This window comes from Chrysochloris asiatica, unplaced genomic scaffold (assembly GCF_000296735.1).
Source record: "Chrysochloris asiatica unplaced genomic scaffold, ChrAsi1.0 scaffold00007, whole genome shotgun sequence".
Taxonomy (NCBI): domain Eukaryota; kingdom Metazoa; phylum Chordata; class Mammalia; order Afrosoricida; family Chrysochloridae; genus Chrysochloris; species Chrysochloris asiatica.
Window position 1 is genome coordinate 21,284,517 of NW_006408525.1, and position 18,108 is coordinate 21,302,624.

The window sequence follows — 18,108 nt, forward strand, 5'->3', positions numbered from 1 at the left end:
ATTAGGAAAAGTGGGTGACAAGTCCTTCCCTTTGAGACCTCCATACCATCTCAGAATGTTGGAAAGACACAGACATCCCTTGAGTAAAAAGCAACCAGTAGAGGGAAGGCTCACTGCATTGGGGGAGTCTCAGGAGGTTGCAGTAACAGTTTGTGGCCTGAAGGTACCCCCAATCTGTCCTCAACCATATCAGTGGGTGTAGGTTGTATGTGCAGAACCTAGCTGAGGATACCACTGTGGCCACCACATCTGGGTGGTGGTGGTTCATGGGTGTCTTTGAAGAGGAACTAAGGAATAATGAGAAAAGAAGGGAGGGGCATCACCACCTGAAGTAGGCAGAATAATGTCCTAAATCATAAAGATGGCTTAATTCCCAGAGCCCTATAAATAGGTTACGTAACATGCAAAAGGGACTTAGCAGATGTGATTGAATTAAGGACTTTGAGGTGAGCAGAGATCATGGATGATCTGATTGGGCCTGATATAACCACAAGGATCCTTTTAAAAAGTCAGTGGAGGGGCTCTGACAATGGAAGCAGAAAGAGAGAGATTTGAGAAAATCACACTGCTGGTTTTGAAGATGGAGAGAGAGGCTACAAGCCAAGGAATGCAAGCGACCTCTAAAAGCTAGAAAAGGCAGATAGTGATTTTCCCCAGGAGCCTCCAGAAGGAACACAAGTCTGCAGGCACCTTGATTTTTGCCCATGTTGGATTTCCGACCCCTGCACTGTCAGATAACGGATTTGTGATTTACTTCAAAAAGACGAGACTTACTAGTCTGATAGAGACTGATGGAACCCTGAGCCCGCGGCCCCTTGGTCACCCTTCTGATCTGGAACTGAACTCACTCCCATGGCTGGGTTTTCAACCAGACAGTGGACAGGTCTACAAGAGGAACAATAACACTAGGGAGCTACTCACACCTCAGAATAAGCAACCATTTAAGATCAAAAGGACGGCATTTACCCGAGGACAAAGTTCAGAAGAGTTAGAAAGGGAGGAATAGCATCAGGATCCACAGGGAGGAAGTTGAATAGTGATGTTGCAATGAGGGGCGAGCAATCAATTACATGAAACAAAATGTGTATGAAGTGTTGAAGGTAAAATTGATGAGTTGCTTTGTAAATCTTCACTCACTTCACAATAAAGTTAAAAATGGAATAAAATCAAAATAAGGGAATTGGACTGGATGTCCTGAGCACAGATTCTAAGATTTCACAGCTGCGAGTAGGACTTAAATCCTGGTTCAGGGACTATTGATAAGGCCTTCTCCTCTCCCTTCCTAATGTCCAGTCTGTCATCCTGGAGGCAGGAGAATGAGTGGACCCCTCACGGACCTTTTCTTACCCTAGTTGCCACTGAATCAACTCATGGCGACTTCATGTGTGTCAGAGTAGAACTGGGCTTCATAGCATTCTCAATGGCTGAGTTTTAGGAAGCAGATTACCAGATCTTTCTTCTGAGGTACTCTAGGACTTGAACTTCCAAACTTTCAGTTAGCTACTGAACTCATTAACTGTTTGCACCACTCAGAGATTCCAAACGTAAGTACTATAATCTTCATTTGGTTGTTGGGTCCAACTCATAGTGACCCTGTAGAGGGTTTCCAAGGAGCCGCTGGTGGGTTTGAACCGCTGACCTTGCACTTAGCAGTATCCTACAGCGCCACACCAGGACTCCATGATCTTCATTTTACTGACCAAGAAGCCAGAGGCACGGAAATTAACTGACTTGCCCCCCATGGTTACATCAACAGAAAAAAACCTATCTTAATAAAGAATTTATTGTTGTTGTTAAGTGCCGTGGAGTTGTTTCTGACTCATAGTGACCCTGTACACGGTTTCCGAGGCTGTAAATCTTTACGGGAACAGAAAGCCTCATCTTTCTCCCGCGGAACAGCTGGTAGTTTCGAACTGCTGACCTTGTGGTTCGCAGCCCGATTCGTAACCACTATGCTACCAGAGCTCCTTAAAGAATGTATTGTTGTTGTTGTTGTTGTTAAGTACCGTTGAGTCGGTTCCGACCCATAGCGACCCTGTACAGGGTTTCCAAGGGTGTAAATCTTCACGGGAGTAGAAAGCCTCATCTGTCTCCCGCGGAACAGCTGGTAGTTTCGAACCGAGGACCTTAAGGTTCGCAGCCGGATTCGTAACCACTACGCTACCAGAGCTCCTTAAAGAATGTATTAGCTCATTTTAAAGATCTGATGTCAACAAAGCAGGCTGGTGTTATAGTACCTGGGCTGCTTTAGCTGTGGTGAACACAGAGGGTCTCTTTGAGGAGGTGACATTGAGCTGACATCTGAAAGACATAAAAGAGCAAGAAATGTGTGGCAGAACTTGGGGTGGGGACGGGGAGGAAACATTCTAGGCAGAAGGAATGTTGTTGTTGTTAATGCCATGAAGTTGGCTCCTATTCATACCCGCATAGGGTTTCTGAGGAGTGGCTAGTGGGTTTGAACCACTAATCTTGTGGTTACCAGTCTAGTGCTTATCCTACAGCGCCACACCAGGACTTCAGAATAGAAGGAATAGCAGGTACAAAGGCCCTGAACTGGTGAACTTGGTGGATTTTTGAGCCAGAGCAGGAAGACCATAGTGAGTGGGGATTTGGCTTGGGAGTGGGATCAGAGAGGTAGCCAGGGCCTAGTGAGGCAAGGCAAGGAGGTTGAATTTTCTACTAAATTCTCCACAATGGGAAACCACAACAGTATTTTGAGCAGGAGAGTGATGAGATCTGATTTATGTTTTTAAAAGCTCCTCTGGCTGTCGTGGGAGAATGGGTTGCAGGGGCTAGTGTGGAGGCCTGGAGGCCATAGGGGCTGTTGCAGCATCCAGCTGAGCACCGCTGGCTGGCAGCAGTGGAGACAGACAGAAGAGCTGGGAATCTGGGCTTGGATTAGAATGAGAGGCTGCAGGCCTTGCTGACAACTGGATGTGGCGAAGGGTCAAACGGAGGAGTGGAGATGACGCCTGGGTTTTTGGCTGGTGGTGCCCATCGCTGGGGCCTGTTACCTCCATCCATCTCCTGCTGCTGCAAGTCCAGGCTCCCTCTGCAGGGCTGCAGGACAGCTGTTCATTCATAGGTTCTTCCGTGTTCCTTCCAGTCCCCGGGTCTGGGTCTGCCCTGCTCAGCCCCTGCCCTGTTTCTGCTGGTTTCTGCCCACTCCAGCCCCTGCCTGGGGGCATGACTCAGGCACTGTCTCAATTGTTAAGTGCCATCAAGTTGGTTCCGACTCATAGTGACCTTGTCTAGTGTTTCCAAGGAGTGGCTGGTGAGTTTGAACCACCAACCTGTGGTTCAAACCAACTTTACAGTCCAGCGCATTAATCCACAGTGCCACACCAGGACTGCCTCAGTAGGCTGTTGTTATTAAGTGCCATAGAGTCAGTTCTGGCTTACAGCAAGAGATATTAGGGTCTTGGAGAACTTGAGATTCCTTCTGTGTGGAGAGATGCTCTGGAGGAGGCATGGAAGGTCTCTGTCCAGAGAGTGGGAACCCTGCCATTCCTGTACCCCATAGGGCAGGTAACAATGGACACTTTTTGTCTTTAAGGAGTATAATGAGTGACAGACAATACTCAAGGGGTCAAGTGTCTGGGTCAAGACATTGCCTGACCCTCAAGAGTACTTATGCCTGGAGGTGATTTTCTTTCACTAAAGGTAGGAGATCTGGAGGCTCAGGCTAGGTAAGTGACTTACCAAAAGTCACACAGCAATTTCTCAAGCAAAGCCTAGGATGTCTAGTCTTGAAGCCTCTGAAGACTATGCCACAGATGGCAGCTTCCTGAGTCACAGCCCTTACTTCTCCCTCTCTTTCCTTTTCCCTTTGAATGCTCTCTTACGCCCAAGTCTTTGCCAGTCTTTCTTCCAGTCCTAAATTCCCATTTCCAACTCTACCCATCTCCTCTTCCATCACAAAGCCACCCTCAACCACTCACACCTGACTGGATTCTCCCACATCCTCCCTCGGACCCAACCCAGGCTTTAGCTCCCCCTCTGAGACTGGGGTCTCCGGTGGGGTTGTAAAGCGTTAGATGGCAGCTCCGGGTTGGCGTACCCACCCCCACCCAGGAGCCCCGGGTTGTCAGCAGTGATGGATGCTGGGCAGCAGTCCCTTGGAACAGATCCTGGATCTAAAAGCCTCACGCAGCCATCCTGGACCGAAGGTGGGGGAGGGACACAGGGGTCCCCCAGAGCCCGACTCCCTGCCATGAATCAGTCGGCCAGCAGAACCAATTAGCACAGACAAGCGCCCAGCTATGAATCATGAGCCCATTAGCAGGACCAGCTTCCCCCCCCCTCACCAAAATGGGGTCCTGGCCCTGAGGGGAGGGGGTTCTTCCTCCCACCAGTGGACTCCTCCTTCCAGGAGTCCCTCCCCTCAAGATGGCTGAGATGGACAGCTGCGGTGTGTCAGGCAACACTCGGATCATTTGCATTTCATTTGCATGACACGAGAGCATTGGATGCTCCCCAACATGGTCCAGCCTTCCCCATCAGACTGGTCCAACCTGAGAAAAGACCTGACAGGTGAACCCTAGAGCCAGGTTAGAAAGTAAGACCAGTTGCCACTGTCCTGGGATGGAGGGCTAGGCCTGCTTGTCTGGTCCACAGAAATATGAGCCATGCATCAGGTGACCAAGAAAATGGCCATCATCCAATCCTGTCCCCTCTGCTGATAGTGAAGGGGTGGAGCTCACTAGAGACCTATGTTAGCTAGGTAGAGGCTGAACTCCTAGACCTGTGAATGACCCGCACCCTGTCAGCCTAGACAGTGCCTACACCCATTCTCTCAGAGCCCTGGGGGTGTTCTGTAGTTATCCTCCCAGCAGGTGGAAGTCCCTAAGCTGGACTCTGGTGGCTGGTCAGAGTTGGCATCAAGCCCATGTTAGCAGTGACAGGGAAGGAAGGGAGTGTCCTCTGTTTGAACTTTCCTAACTAGGACCAGGGTCGGAGAACTAGAGATGAGAGTGGGGAGAATCAGCCAGAGCTTTAGAACGATGTGACAAGTTCTGACTTTTATCTCGTTGGATCCTCCTATTGTTCCCCCCATTTTACATATGAGAATACTGAGACTTGGAGAAGTATGAGACTTGAGCAAGAACATAGGGCTGGATTTGAACCCAGACCTGCCTAATATAGCACTTAATATCTGAGCCGCGTAACTGATTCTGTCCTAAGTTCAGTTTCATTTGTCTAACTGCTTACTTGACATCACCGACCAGCTGCCCTACAGTGACCTCTAACTCAACCTGTTGAAATTTGAGCTCATTATCCTTCTTTGCCCACCCCACTCCTTTGCAAAAGGTATCTCCAGCCACAGACTGGCCAAGCCAGCTACATGGGGATAGTCCTTCCTCCTCATCCAACCAGGCATGTGGGTGTGGAATCTGGTCAGTTCTGGGTGTGAAAGGACCCTTGCTCTCCAGCTGTGTGGCAGTGGTGTGCTTCAGGCTCCCAAGCTCTGTCACCTGGACAATTCAGCACTTTCCCAGTGGAATGTCCCCAACCCTAGGACGTGGTTGTTAAGTTGCTTTGAAGTTGGTTCTGAGTCATAGCAACCCCGTGTGTGTCCGAATAGAACTGTGCTCCATAGAGTTTTCAATATCAGATCGACTGGCCTGTCTTCTGAACTATCTGGGTGGGTTTGAACCACCAATCTCTCATCTAGTAGTTGATTGTATAGCCCTTTTGCCGCTCAGGAATTCCTGAATCTCCCTACTCAATCCCTTCCTCTGTATTGCTGTCAATGTGCATTTCCCATATGCTACCATCCCTAGACCCAAGTTAGGAAGCACGATGGAGCCTATCTTAAAAATGTGGACTCCATTGTTTCAAGATACAGGCCCTTCACAGATGGGCCCAGCATACCTTCCTAAACTCATCTCTGGCCACTTTCTTCTTAGCATCCAATAAGCTATCACATGGGATTGCTCCCCTGGTCCAAAATATACCAAGGATTTTCACTCTGCTTTACCTTTCTTTGCTCCTGAGATCACCTGGCAAACATGTGCTCCTCCTTCCAAGATTAGTTAAATGTCATCTCAGTGAAGCTTCTCCTGCCCTCCCTAGGCTGGGTGAATTGCTCCCTCCTCTGTGCTCCCATAAGCACTTTGTTCAAACTGCTAACCCAGCACTTCCACACATAAGAGTGTAGTCAGCAGGGGCTCAGTCTGCCCCCACTCGCCTGAGAGTCCTGGGGGCAGAAGCTCAACACTGCTTTGCTGGTAGGGCCTGGCACATTAAAGATGGTCAATAAAGGTTGATGGATGAGTAGACTGCCCTCTCTCCCCTCCTCTTTCTCTGTTCTCCAACTTTCTTTTCTCCTGGCCTCTCTCCCACATTGAAACCATCCAGTGAAGAGAGTCTTGTTGGAAGGGAATCCTGGGAACTTATGCATTACATACTTATGGAATTACAAGTGCCTGACGTGGTCAGCCACATGCACCAGTCATATGGAAAATAAAGACTGGCATCAGGGACTCCTGATCCTGAACCAAAGTGCAAACCTTGGATAAGTCACTTCTCTTCTGTGGGCCTCAGTTTCCTTTGCTGTTTAGTAAGTGCATGGAGACAGGACAGATAACTCCTCTACATTCCCTTCCAGCTCTGAGGTTTTATTAATTTCTTGCTTTATGATTCCACAGTCTGCAAAGGGCCCAGGACAGCTGACATGGTCTGTGAATGAGAAAAAAGAGGTGTTTCTTGTGGATGGGCTGACCAGGGCAGACTAGTCACCTTAAGAGAATGAGGCCCAGCACAAGCACACACTGAGAGAGAATGATTCTAACTCTTCAGCTCTTGTTGACTGAGTTAATTGTGGAAATCAATGGTCTGACCAGACACAGGAGACCCAGAAAAGCCTGGGCGGTGGAGACTGCCAGGGAATGAATGGATGTGCAGGGCATCCTTTCTGCATCCTCTTAGGAATAGTTCAGGAGTTGTTACAGACAGACAGAGCAAGGTGCAGGAGGGCTGGGGTTAGGAAAGGAACAATGGAGCAGGGAAAACTGGTGTTAGGATCTTTGGGAGAATTTGGGGTATAATGAAAATGTAGATGGAACATGATGTTAGAGACAAGACCCTCTTACTCAAATACAGACCTGGGCTCTAGTCCTGGCTCTGCCACTGGCTTGTGGATGTGCAACTTTGATCAAATCTCTGATTAACTTATGGTCTCTGTTCCCTCATCTGTAAAATAGTAGGTTATTCTTGACCACCCCTAAGGGCAGTGGGCCTGGCCTACTACACAGTACTCCCAACAGAGTCTCACTGGCCTCAGAAACATCCACCCCACTGGCCCTGTGTTTAACCTCTCTACCCAGGTGTCTACCCCCAAGTCCTTGCTGACTTCCTCTGGACGCCTCTCCAAAACAGTTCTCATCTTCCTCTGCTTACCTACTTTCTACCTGATAAGATTAGCCAGGTATGCCCTAATGCTTCTCCCCCAAAAACTGTTGCTGTTAACTGCCGGCAAGTTGGTTCCAAGTCATAGAGACCCTGTATAGGGTTTCTCAGGAGTGGCTGGTGGGTTTGAACTGCCAACCTTGTAGTTAGCAGTTCCTTGCTTATCCTACAGCACCACACTAGGATGCCCCAAAAGACTAGTTGCCATCAAGTTAACTCTGATTCATGATGAGACTCCATGTGTGTTGGAGTAGAGAACTACACTCCATGGGGTTTTCATAGCTGATTTTTGGGAAGTTGATTGCCAGATCTTTCTTCTGAGGTCCCTCTGGTAGCGTTGAACCTCCAACTTTTTGGTTCACACCTGAGTACGTTAGCTGTTGGTACCACTCAGGGATTCCACAGACAATGCAACTTGCTGGATTGGGGATGGCAGTGGTGGTTGTCTATAGTCCCAGGTCTTTCCCCTCCTCAGGCCTCCTGGTTGATCCCACCTCCAATCCTCATTCACACCACCACCGCTGTCACCACCCCCACCACCATCCCCGCAAAGGGAGAAGGAGAGCTCATGGTGTCCTGGGAGGGGATGAAGAGGCAGACCCTGAGGGAGCAGGGAGGCCCAGAGGATTCTGGTGGGAGGGAGGGGTGGAAGGAAGAACCTGGAGCTGGCAGAAACTACTCTCCTTTCCTCAGCAGGCTCCGGGTGTGAAATGCTCTACTTGGTGGGGCAGAGAGGAGGGGCCAGCTTGACCCTGACCCTGGCAGGGCCACTCCTCAGCAGTGTCCCTGGCCCACCCCTTTGATCGGCCCTGCCTTCTCCCTGAGAGGCTATTAACATCCTTCTTTATGGGGCTGGGGACTCAGCCAAGACTTTCACCTCATCTAGAGCCCAGGCGGCTGCCTTTGTACTTCTCCCCATGCCCAGTGCCTGCCATGGGGGGAGTGGGGAGCAGCAGGGAGCAGCCTTGCCTCCCTCCACAAGAACTGTAAGGAAGTGGTCCCTTGGACTGGTTAGGTGATCCAGTGTCTGGGGCAAGCAGTCTTACTCATAGTGTGATGTGAGGAGGCAAGGCACACTCCTCTGTAGATAGATGAAGAGACAGACAGTCCAGCAGGACAAAGCTAGGTGATGTCTTCTGGTGGGCTTCCTGGAAGAGGAGGCATGGAGAGAAGAAAGAAGGAGCAAAACCAGGGAAAAGGAAGGAAGAAGTGTCTATGGGGAGAAGGGAGAGCAAAGAGGAGGCTTGCAGAAAGTCCCAGCCAGAGTGTAGAAGGGGTGGTAAGGGGGGATGAGGAGAGAAGGTGGGCAATTCAGAAACTGAGATGGTGGTGCATAGCCTCAGTTGATGTATCTGTAAAATGGGTCTGCCACCTGCCTCCTGGAGTTGCTGTGAGGATTCACTGAGACCCTGTATGTAATGGTCTTGGCCAGAGATCACACTTCTTCCCTTCCACACTCACTTCCTGTCCTTTCTTCATCCCCCTACCCCTCTCCAAGGCCAGCATCTGGCCTCATCTAAAAACATCTGTCTCTTCTAAACCAGATCTCACTTAAGGCTCTGAAGGAAGATGGGTTAGAGGCCAGGACTTGGGTGGGGCCAGTGGATAGAAAGGTCTGGATGTGCATGGTCCTCACCCCCTGACCCCCCGGGGGCCTCATTCAGCACAGATTTGCCATTAATCTCCTCTGGTCCCCCCCTCACCATCTTCCCCCAGCACACACCTGTTTTCTCTCTCAGCTCCTCAGGGTGAGCCTCTTCAGGGTCCCCAGTTGAGGCCTCTGCTCTGCTTCCTCTAGCTTTTCCTTCAGTGATGATGGATTCTCCAGTTTTGTTTCAAAAGTTCTAGACAATTCTGTATTCTACTCTATCACATATCCCTGTTGTTTCCCTGTGAAAATATTTTAAGCTGTCTCAATTAAATTATCAAACTTTTCCCTGAAAAATGTTAATGTGAGAAACAATGCCATTTCTTTATCCTTTTACTTTGCTCGCAGAAGGTCCCAGATGAGGACTCATGGGTCCCTGTGCCCCCATTTGTGCCATGCTGGCCAGAACTCCCTAGATAGAGCCCTCCACCTTGCTCCAGGGGATGAAGACAAGGGCGCTGGGGAGGGAGGGGGCCTTTGTCTTAAGACCAGCAGGATTCTGAACTGGGCTGGGAGCTATGTAGGATTAAAAACAAAAAACAAAATACTACCCTTGAGTTCATCACAATTCATCGAACAGGATAGAAATGCTCCATGGGGTTTCCAAGTCTGCAGTTTTTATAGAAGCAGACTGCCACATCTTTCTCCCAAAAGCTACTGGTAAGTTTGAAGCACCAACTTTTTGGTTAGCACCCAAGCACTTTAACCATGGTGCCACCAGGTCCCATAGGTGGGATTGTTGTTAAGTGCCGTTGAGTTGGTTCCAACTCATAGGGTTTCTAAGGAGCAGCTAGTGGGTTTAAACCAGTGCTTATTATTCTACAGCGCCACACCAGGACTCTTTATGAGGGATTTGTTGTTGTTAAGTGCCATCAAATCAATTCCAACTCATAGCAACCCTGTATAGGGTTTCCGAGCAGCAACTGGTAGATTTGAACTGCTGACCTTGTGGTTTGCAGCCCAGAGCTGATCCACTGTGGGATGTTGTTATTGTTGGTAAGTGCCATCAAGTTGGTTCTGACCCATAGTGACCCTGGATAGGGCTTCCGAGGAGCGGCTGGTAAACTTGAACCACTGACCTTGTAGTTCAAAGGACTTTGCAGTCCAGCACATTCACCCACAGAGCCACACCAGGAATTGTGTTTGGAGTGAGAAGGAGTCACCTATGGCAGGAGAAGGAAATGGTCCTCCTATGTCTGGCCCCATTCCCTTGTGCTCAGGGATAGAATCCTGGACTTATCCCATGTCCCACAAAAGGACCTTGGGGGTCCTGTAGTCTCATCCCTGATTGCAGAGGAGGGAACTAAGACCAGTCTCATCTGAGACTCCGAAAATCTTCCTCCTTTTCAAAATAGATCATTCTCAGTTTCCAGGGTATGGCAGACAGAAAAAGCACTCCTGCCAAAGATGTCCCATCCTAATCCCCAGAATCTGTAAACATGCTACCTTACATGGCAAAGGGACTTTGTAGATGTGATTAAATCTTGAAGCAGGAGACTATCATGGATTCTCCAGAGTTCAGTGTAATCACAAAGGTCCTTATAGGGGAAAGAGAAAAGTAGGAGAGTTGAAGTCAGAAGGGGAGATTCCAGGACAGAAGCAGAGGTCAATGTGATGCCAGGGAGGGATCAGGAGTCAAGGAATGTAGTAGCCTCCAGAAGCTGGGAAAGACAGGGACACAGATTCTCCCTTGGAGTCTTTAAAAGGAATCAGTCCTGCCAACCTATCCCAGAATAGTGACCTCTGAACTGTAAAGTAATTGTTATTGCTATTAAGTGCCGTTGAGTTGGTTCGGACTCATAGCAACTCTGTACCGGGTTTCTAAGGAGTGACTGGTGGGTCTGAATCACCGATCTTTCAGTTACCAGCCCAGTGCTTATTCTCAGTGCCACAGTAAATAGGTGTTTTTAAAGCGTTAAGGTTGTATTTCTCTTCACGTCAACTACGACTCCTGACAACTCCATATTTGTAGAATAGAATTCTGTTCTATAGAGTTGTCAGTGACTGATTTGGGGGGAGGTAGATATGCAGGCCTTTCTTCTGCTACAGCACCTCTGGATGGACTTGAACCTTCAATCTTTCAGTTAGCAGCCAAGTTCATTAACAGCTTGTAAAATGTCTAGTCTGTTAATGGAGAAGAGATTGCTGCTTTAAGGCACCTTAAGATAAAGGGATGAGGTGGGGGAAGAGGGTGTGGGATGAGGAAAAGGCTGGGGAGGGAGAAGGGTGCAGAGGTTGTTGTGTCCTGCCCTCCTGCCTGGCCAAGTCTAAGCTGTCCTCAGTGCCAAGGGACTAGAGCTTTGTCAATATCGATTTTAAAAAATAGGCATTGCTACTTTAATTTCAGAGCCAAGTCTCCCCATTTAAGTTACAATGCCCCAGTGAGGTGGTAGGCTGACCTTGTGTTACTTTGAGGGATGAATGCTGAGACCATCAACCCTATCAATGAGGGTTTAAAACAACAAAGGACCACCTGACTTCATTTATCGATTCTTAAAAAGAGAAATGAGAGTAAGGCAGCCAAAGCTGCGGGATACCAGTTGAATAAGTCCTCAGGAATCTTCTTGGATCAGAGCTGCACTTCAATTTGCAAAACTCATCAGCTTTGGCCTTGAAATCAGGTCCTGGTGGGTCCTTGGGCTTCCCCACTGTACTGTAAACTCACTGTAGATGAAGACTCTGGCTTGGCACTGCTCTGGGCTAACAGGAGGCCTGGGCTCCTTTTCTCCAGAGTGTTGATTTCTCCTTCCTCCCTGGTAGGGAGGTGCAGTAGTTAGGCACTAGGCTGCTGTCTGAAAGGTTGTTTCAACCCACCAGCCACTCTGCAGGAGAAAGATGTGATAGTCTGCACCATGAAAATTGCTGTTACTAGGCGTCATTGCATTGGTTCTGACTCACAGTGACACTTCATACAACAGGACTGAACACTGCCTGGTCCTGTGCCATCCTCACAGCTGCTGCTCTGTTTGAACCCATTATTGCAGCCACTGTGTCAATCCATCTTCGTGACGGTTTTCCTCTTTGTCACTGACCCTCTACTTTACCAAGTATGATTTCTCCCTTCAGGGACTGGTCTCTCCTGGTAACATGTTCAAAATAGGTGAGTTCATAAAGTCTCTTCTTCCTTACTTGTAAGGAACAATCCAGTTGTACTTCTTCCAAAGCAGATTTGTTTGTTCTTCTAGCAGTCCCTGATATATTCAATATTCTTCAGCAACACCATAACACACCAGTTCTTCTCCCATCTTCCTAATTCATTGTCCAGCGTTCACATCAGGTCATTGAAAATACCATGGCTTGGGTCAGGCACACCTTAGTCCTCAAAGTGACAGTTTTTTTCTAGAGCTTTAAACAGGTCTTTTGCAGTAGATTTGTCCAATACAATGCATCGTTTGATTTCTCGACTGCTGTTTCCATGAGTGTTGATTGTGGATCCAAGTAAAATGAAAAAATGACATCCTTGACCACTTCAATCTTTTCTTGACTGATCATAATGTTGCATATTGTGAAAATTTCTGTTTTCTTTATGTTGAGCTGTAAACAGTAACCCTGCGAGGTAGTTCATAGTAACCCTAGAGAGTTACTATGAGTCTGAATTGACTTGGTTGATTTTTGTTTGTTTGTTTGTTTGTTTGTTTTAGTTAGTGAAATTAGCTAGCCTCCCATTTGGATACAGTCTCGGCACCCAGATTGGGCTCCTTCTTCATCCCGGTGTCAGGTGCACCCACCCCCTGCACTGCAGCTAGTTTTCCTCAGATAACCCGGCTGCTGAAAACACCCACAGTTTCTACTAGGAGCTCCCACAGTTGCCCCACTGAGATAGTTTCCATAATCACTCTCCCTTATTTTCCATTTTTCAGTTCCAAAAGGGCCAATGGTCATGTTCCCCCATGAAAGTCCCCCCAACCCACAGCACTCTCAGACACTAAGAAAGGCTGTGCCTCAAGTTCCCTTTCTCTCTCTTCACTCGTGGCCTCTTACAGGTGCTGTGACCTAGGGGTGTGCCAGATACTTCTAGGACCTGTGAGTCATAAATTTCTGTATTTCCATCGTTGTGTCTTATGGTGGAAGTGAGATTTCCCATTCAGGACAAAATATATAACCTAGGTTGTGGGAGATTGCTCCCTGTCTCCTCTCGCTTGGGTGATGGCTGGTTAAAATCAAACACACTTAGGATGCCAACTTAGTGTTCTCTGTCTTGGCTCCTCCAGCCCACTGTGCAGTCTTCCTAAAACGCTGATCAGACCCTCTGACTCTCTGCTTCAATGCCTTTAGAGACTCTCTAGGGCCACAGTAATACTCTTCAAACTGTGTTCTGGGGTACAGCAATCCCAAGAGATGCTCCTGAAGAAATGGTTGAGTGGCCAAATTGATTTTAAAAGTGCTTTTTACTAGATTCCATCACCCATTGAAGATTCACATTACACTGAGCATAATAAAGACTCTAAGAAGTCCTATAAGGTTAGCATACGTGCTCAACACAGCTTCCCCCAACACACACAGGTGGGTTTTTTTTTTTAAGTTTTTATTGTGAATTGAGTGATAGTTTGTATGGGGGAACATCAGTTTTACACTCATCCTATTGTATTTCATTTCATTGCAATGATTACAATCCCCTGCGTGCATCATCATTCAACAGTATTTACTTCTATTCCCTCTGGTTTTTCTGTTTTGTTTTGTTTTTTGGATGTACACCAAAACACTCAGAAATATACAATCATTCAGACAACCAAAGGGCATACACTACAAGCCTGACCCTCCCGCTGCCAGCACACAGCCCCTCTCCCTCCATGAATCTAGAGTCCTCAGCTGCTCCATTTCTCCATGTCCTCATCTCTGCCTCCATCTCTGGTGTTGCCACTTCTCTGGATAGGGTCCCACATTCTGCTCCCGCTCTCCCTTGATGGTCCCAGGGTCCTCCGTTCCTGCACTGTAAGATCAACCACCCACACCTTTTTGCTACAAAACATTTACAGTTGAAACAATCTCAATTAGTCACACACACAATTAGTTTTGCAAGATACCTATAGACAACCCAAGAAACAATCCTATAGGATGTATTTCAGTGAACTAAAGGGGAAACCCCAGAATTCATGAGGAGGCTCAGAGGGTTACAGCATGACAAATTCCTGCCCAAGAGAGCATGGAGGTGTGAAAACCCTCAGGGAGCAGCGCTGGCTCAGTGCCTAGGGGCCAGGCTGCAGTGGCTGTAGGTGGAGGCAACCGAGTGGGAGTCAGGACATTCCCTCAACAGCTCTCCTCTCCAGGCTGTTCTCACATCTGAACGTGGCTTTCCACGCAAGTTTGAATTTCTTGACCTGACATATCTGAATAAATGTTGACCTCTCATTAGACCCAGCAATGGGGAGTCACTGAGATGTTACCAATTATGAGAAACCCCCTTGAAAAAATGATTCCAGCTCATCAGGTCATGAAGACCAGTGTCCCAAAGGGAGCCATGTGTGGTAGGATTGTTGGTGGAGACGGGACTCAGAGGTTTCGCTGCCTTTGAAACCAGTTTGCTGCATTGCCCTGTGGGTTAAGTCTCATTATCTCCATTAGCTCCCAAGTTCAAAACGCTACCCAAGGGTAGGATTAAGTCCCACCATTCATTCTCTCATTTGTTTATTCTAAATATGTACTGGGCTAGGCACCAAGGAAGCAATGCTGAGGGGAAACAGGCTGGGTCTCCGTCTGCATGGAACTCGCAGTCTGGTAGAGATTGGGCCATACATTCATTCAATACTGAGGAACTACTATGGACTGAGCCACCAGCTGAGTGGGTGCTCACTGTGGGGCCACCCTGGAGTTTGAGAGGGAGCAAGTGGGAGCAAGAAGCCATGCATGGAGTTCTTCCAAAGCCAATAGGGCAGGAAGCGGGACTGGGAGAGGTGGGAAGAGTAATGAGAGGGCAGAGGGATGAGCCCACCAGAACTTTACTGGGGCCAGGAAGTGAGGCAAGGGCTATATGGGGGCAATATCACCCAACACTCAAGCCCATCAGCTTAAATGAGAATGTCCCAGCTGATTCAGAAAGGACTGTTCTAAGTGCCCATGCCCCCTCCTCCAGGAAGACTTCTTGGATTGCCTCCACCCCACAGGATAGCTCATTGTGTGTCTGCCCAGCTCCTGTACTTACTCCCTGTGGCCTGGCCATTGTCCCTCCATGTCCTTTGTGCTCTGTCTTTCCCATCAAACATGGGCTTCCAGACCTGGGCACAGGAGACTGCCTAAGCTTTCCTGCTTCCTGGCTTTCCACGCTAACTTCAAAGAGAACCCCGCATCTCCACCAGATCTTGAACTGTTCTGATGGTGTTTATAGGCTCTTTCACAAGCTCCTGGCATATGGCCCTCGGCCTGGATTCTGTCTCTTCTTTCACTCCATGCCCCTGGTTCTTACCAACAGTGTTTCTCCAGTTTCCTTGGCAATGAGAAGTCTCATCTTAACCCTGCTTGCTATTGTTTTGGGTGTACACCTTCTTGTCGTCTGCAGGATTTGGGGTTGATCCAAGGTAGGAAGTCATGCACTTCTTAGCGCTCCATCTTCCTGAGAACTTTCGTGTCTATTCATTCATTTACTCCCGGGAAGAATAGAACTGTTTTTCCCTCTTTGCAGATGGGAAACCCTGCAGGCAGAAATCTAGTCATCATCTTTAACACCACCCTCCTGTCCTTATCTCATCCCCTGCCAATTCCTAGTTCAAGCCAGTATCAGCTCTCCCCTGCCGTCACCTACCTCCTAATGCCTACCCCATCTGAAACCCCTCCCCCAACACAGCCCCCAAACCCAAGTAGCTGTCTCTGCTCTTAGACCAAAGATCAAGATTTTAATACGACCTAGAAGGCCCCATGTGATCTTTTCCTGCCCACTCCTTGATTTACTTGGCCCCCCTATTCTCCACACCCTAAATACAGCCACTTTCTTGCAGTGCCTTGTCTACGCTCCCTTCTGCCACAGGGCCTTTGCCTAAACTGTTTCCTCAGCCTGGGATGTTCTTCTATTCCCTCATGTCTTAACTTGGGCTTTACCTTCTTGGGCAAGTCCCCCAGCTGCCCTTGTTGGCTAAATCCTATCTGTCATTTTGACTGCATTTGGGTAGTTATGTGATTGATGCCTACCTTCTACTAAACTGAAAGGTCTGTGAGGGCAGGAGCCAGGTCTGCTTTACTTTCTCTGTTTCCCCAGAGCTAACACAGTGCCCGGCACATCATAGTTGCTCAATAAATAGTTATTGTTTGAATGAGTGAGGCCCAGGTGGGTGATGCACGTGGTAGAAGGTCAGGAGCAGAAACTCAGAGTTCTTGGCTCTTAGCCAATGTAAGAAGATGGTTAGCTTTCAGGGGCTGGTTGGGAAGCCACAGGCCCATGCCCTACAGGAGGAGAAGCCCACATTTCTCTGTTTGGCCAGCAATTCGCCACTATTTGAAAATAGAGTTTGTGATGCAGCCCCTCAGGGATTGACTGCAGAGGAGGGTGCTGATTACAATCATGAATCCCACTACTGCTGCTCCCTGGGTAGTCTGGTCCTTGGGCATTGAGAGCCCAGTGCTCCTGGGCCCACCCCAGAAAAGAAAAATGGAAAGCTGCAGTTTCTTGTTTAAGGGCAGTGGCCTAGAAGAGGAAGAAAAGGGAAGGCAGAAGCATCCATGAAAACCACAAGGTGATGAAAGAGAGGAAGCTGGCCACTTGGGGGCCACCTTGGGAAAGTGATTCACCTTCCCTGGTCCTTGTGATGTCCTCCAGGGAACATCACAATCTCCCCTCTTAACATCCCTCCTACGGTTGTTGTTAAGTGCCGCGGAGTCGGTTCCAACCCATAGCGACCCTGAATGGGGTTTCCGAGGCTGTAAATCTTTACGGGAGCAGAAAGCCTCATCTTTCTCCTGTGGAGAAGCTGGTAGTTTCGAACTTCTGACCCTGTGGTTTGCAGCCAATTCATAACCACTATGCTACCAGAACTCCTTCTTCCTACAGGTAAGAGGGGAGAAAGAAAAGGACATCATCTGTCTGGACAGAGCCAGGCAGGCTCCTCTGAACAATCGTGGAGGGTTTCCCAGAGCAGAGGACCTTTATAGAAAGAAGTCTGGGAAGGAGACAGTCCAGCCTTCGGGTTACAAAAGGACAGCACCCCAGGGTAGCTGAGAAACCGTTGGTAGTGGGACCAGAGTGGAGGGGAGGCAGAAGTCACCTCGTATAGATGTCTGCTGGTTCACTCACTGGAAGCCCTCTAGAGGCTCCCATCTCACTCAGAGGAGAAACAAAGACCTTCCTCCCTGCCTTCATCTACTCCTCCCCTCCAACACTTACTCACACTCTCCAGCCAGACTGGCCTCCTCTGCACCTCAAATACCAGCCTAGCTCCTTGGGTCGCTCCTGCTGCTTGAAGCAGTTTTTCTTAGAGAGACCCACAGCTCACTCCCTCATCTCCTTTGAAGCTTTGGTAGAGTGTCACCTTTCCAATGAACCCTTCCCTGACTACTATTTAAAATCACACCCACTCCCCAGCCCCATTCTGGGCACTGCATAGCAATTACAACCTTCTAACTCATTCTGTAAGGAGCTCTGGTAGTGTAGTGGTTACTAATTGGGCTGTGAACTGCGAGGTCAGCAGTTTGAAACTACCAGCTGCTCCATGGGAGAAAGATGAGGCTTTCTGCTCCTGTAAAGATGTACAGCCTCAGAAACCCCATTCAGGGTCGTTATGGGTCAGAACCGACTCGACGGCACTTAACAACACGATGTGTCCCATAATTTATGTATTCTCTCCCTCAACATGCGTGTTTGCTGGTGAGTCATCAGCAGCTAGGACAATGGTTGGTGCAGAATAAGTTCTCAACAAAAATTAGATGAATTACAAACAAACAAAATTAAAATAAAATAAAATTTAAAACGTTAGATGAATTACTAAGTGTGGTGGAGGTTGGAAGGCTGGAAATGAAGAGAAATTTCATTTTTCCAGGCTCTTTGCTCAGACGGAGAAAAGCAGGCCAAGACTGGGAGACCAGCTCACATCTGTCCCAGCTCTCCTTCCTCTCTCCTCCTCCATCCC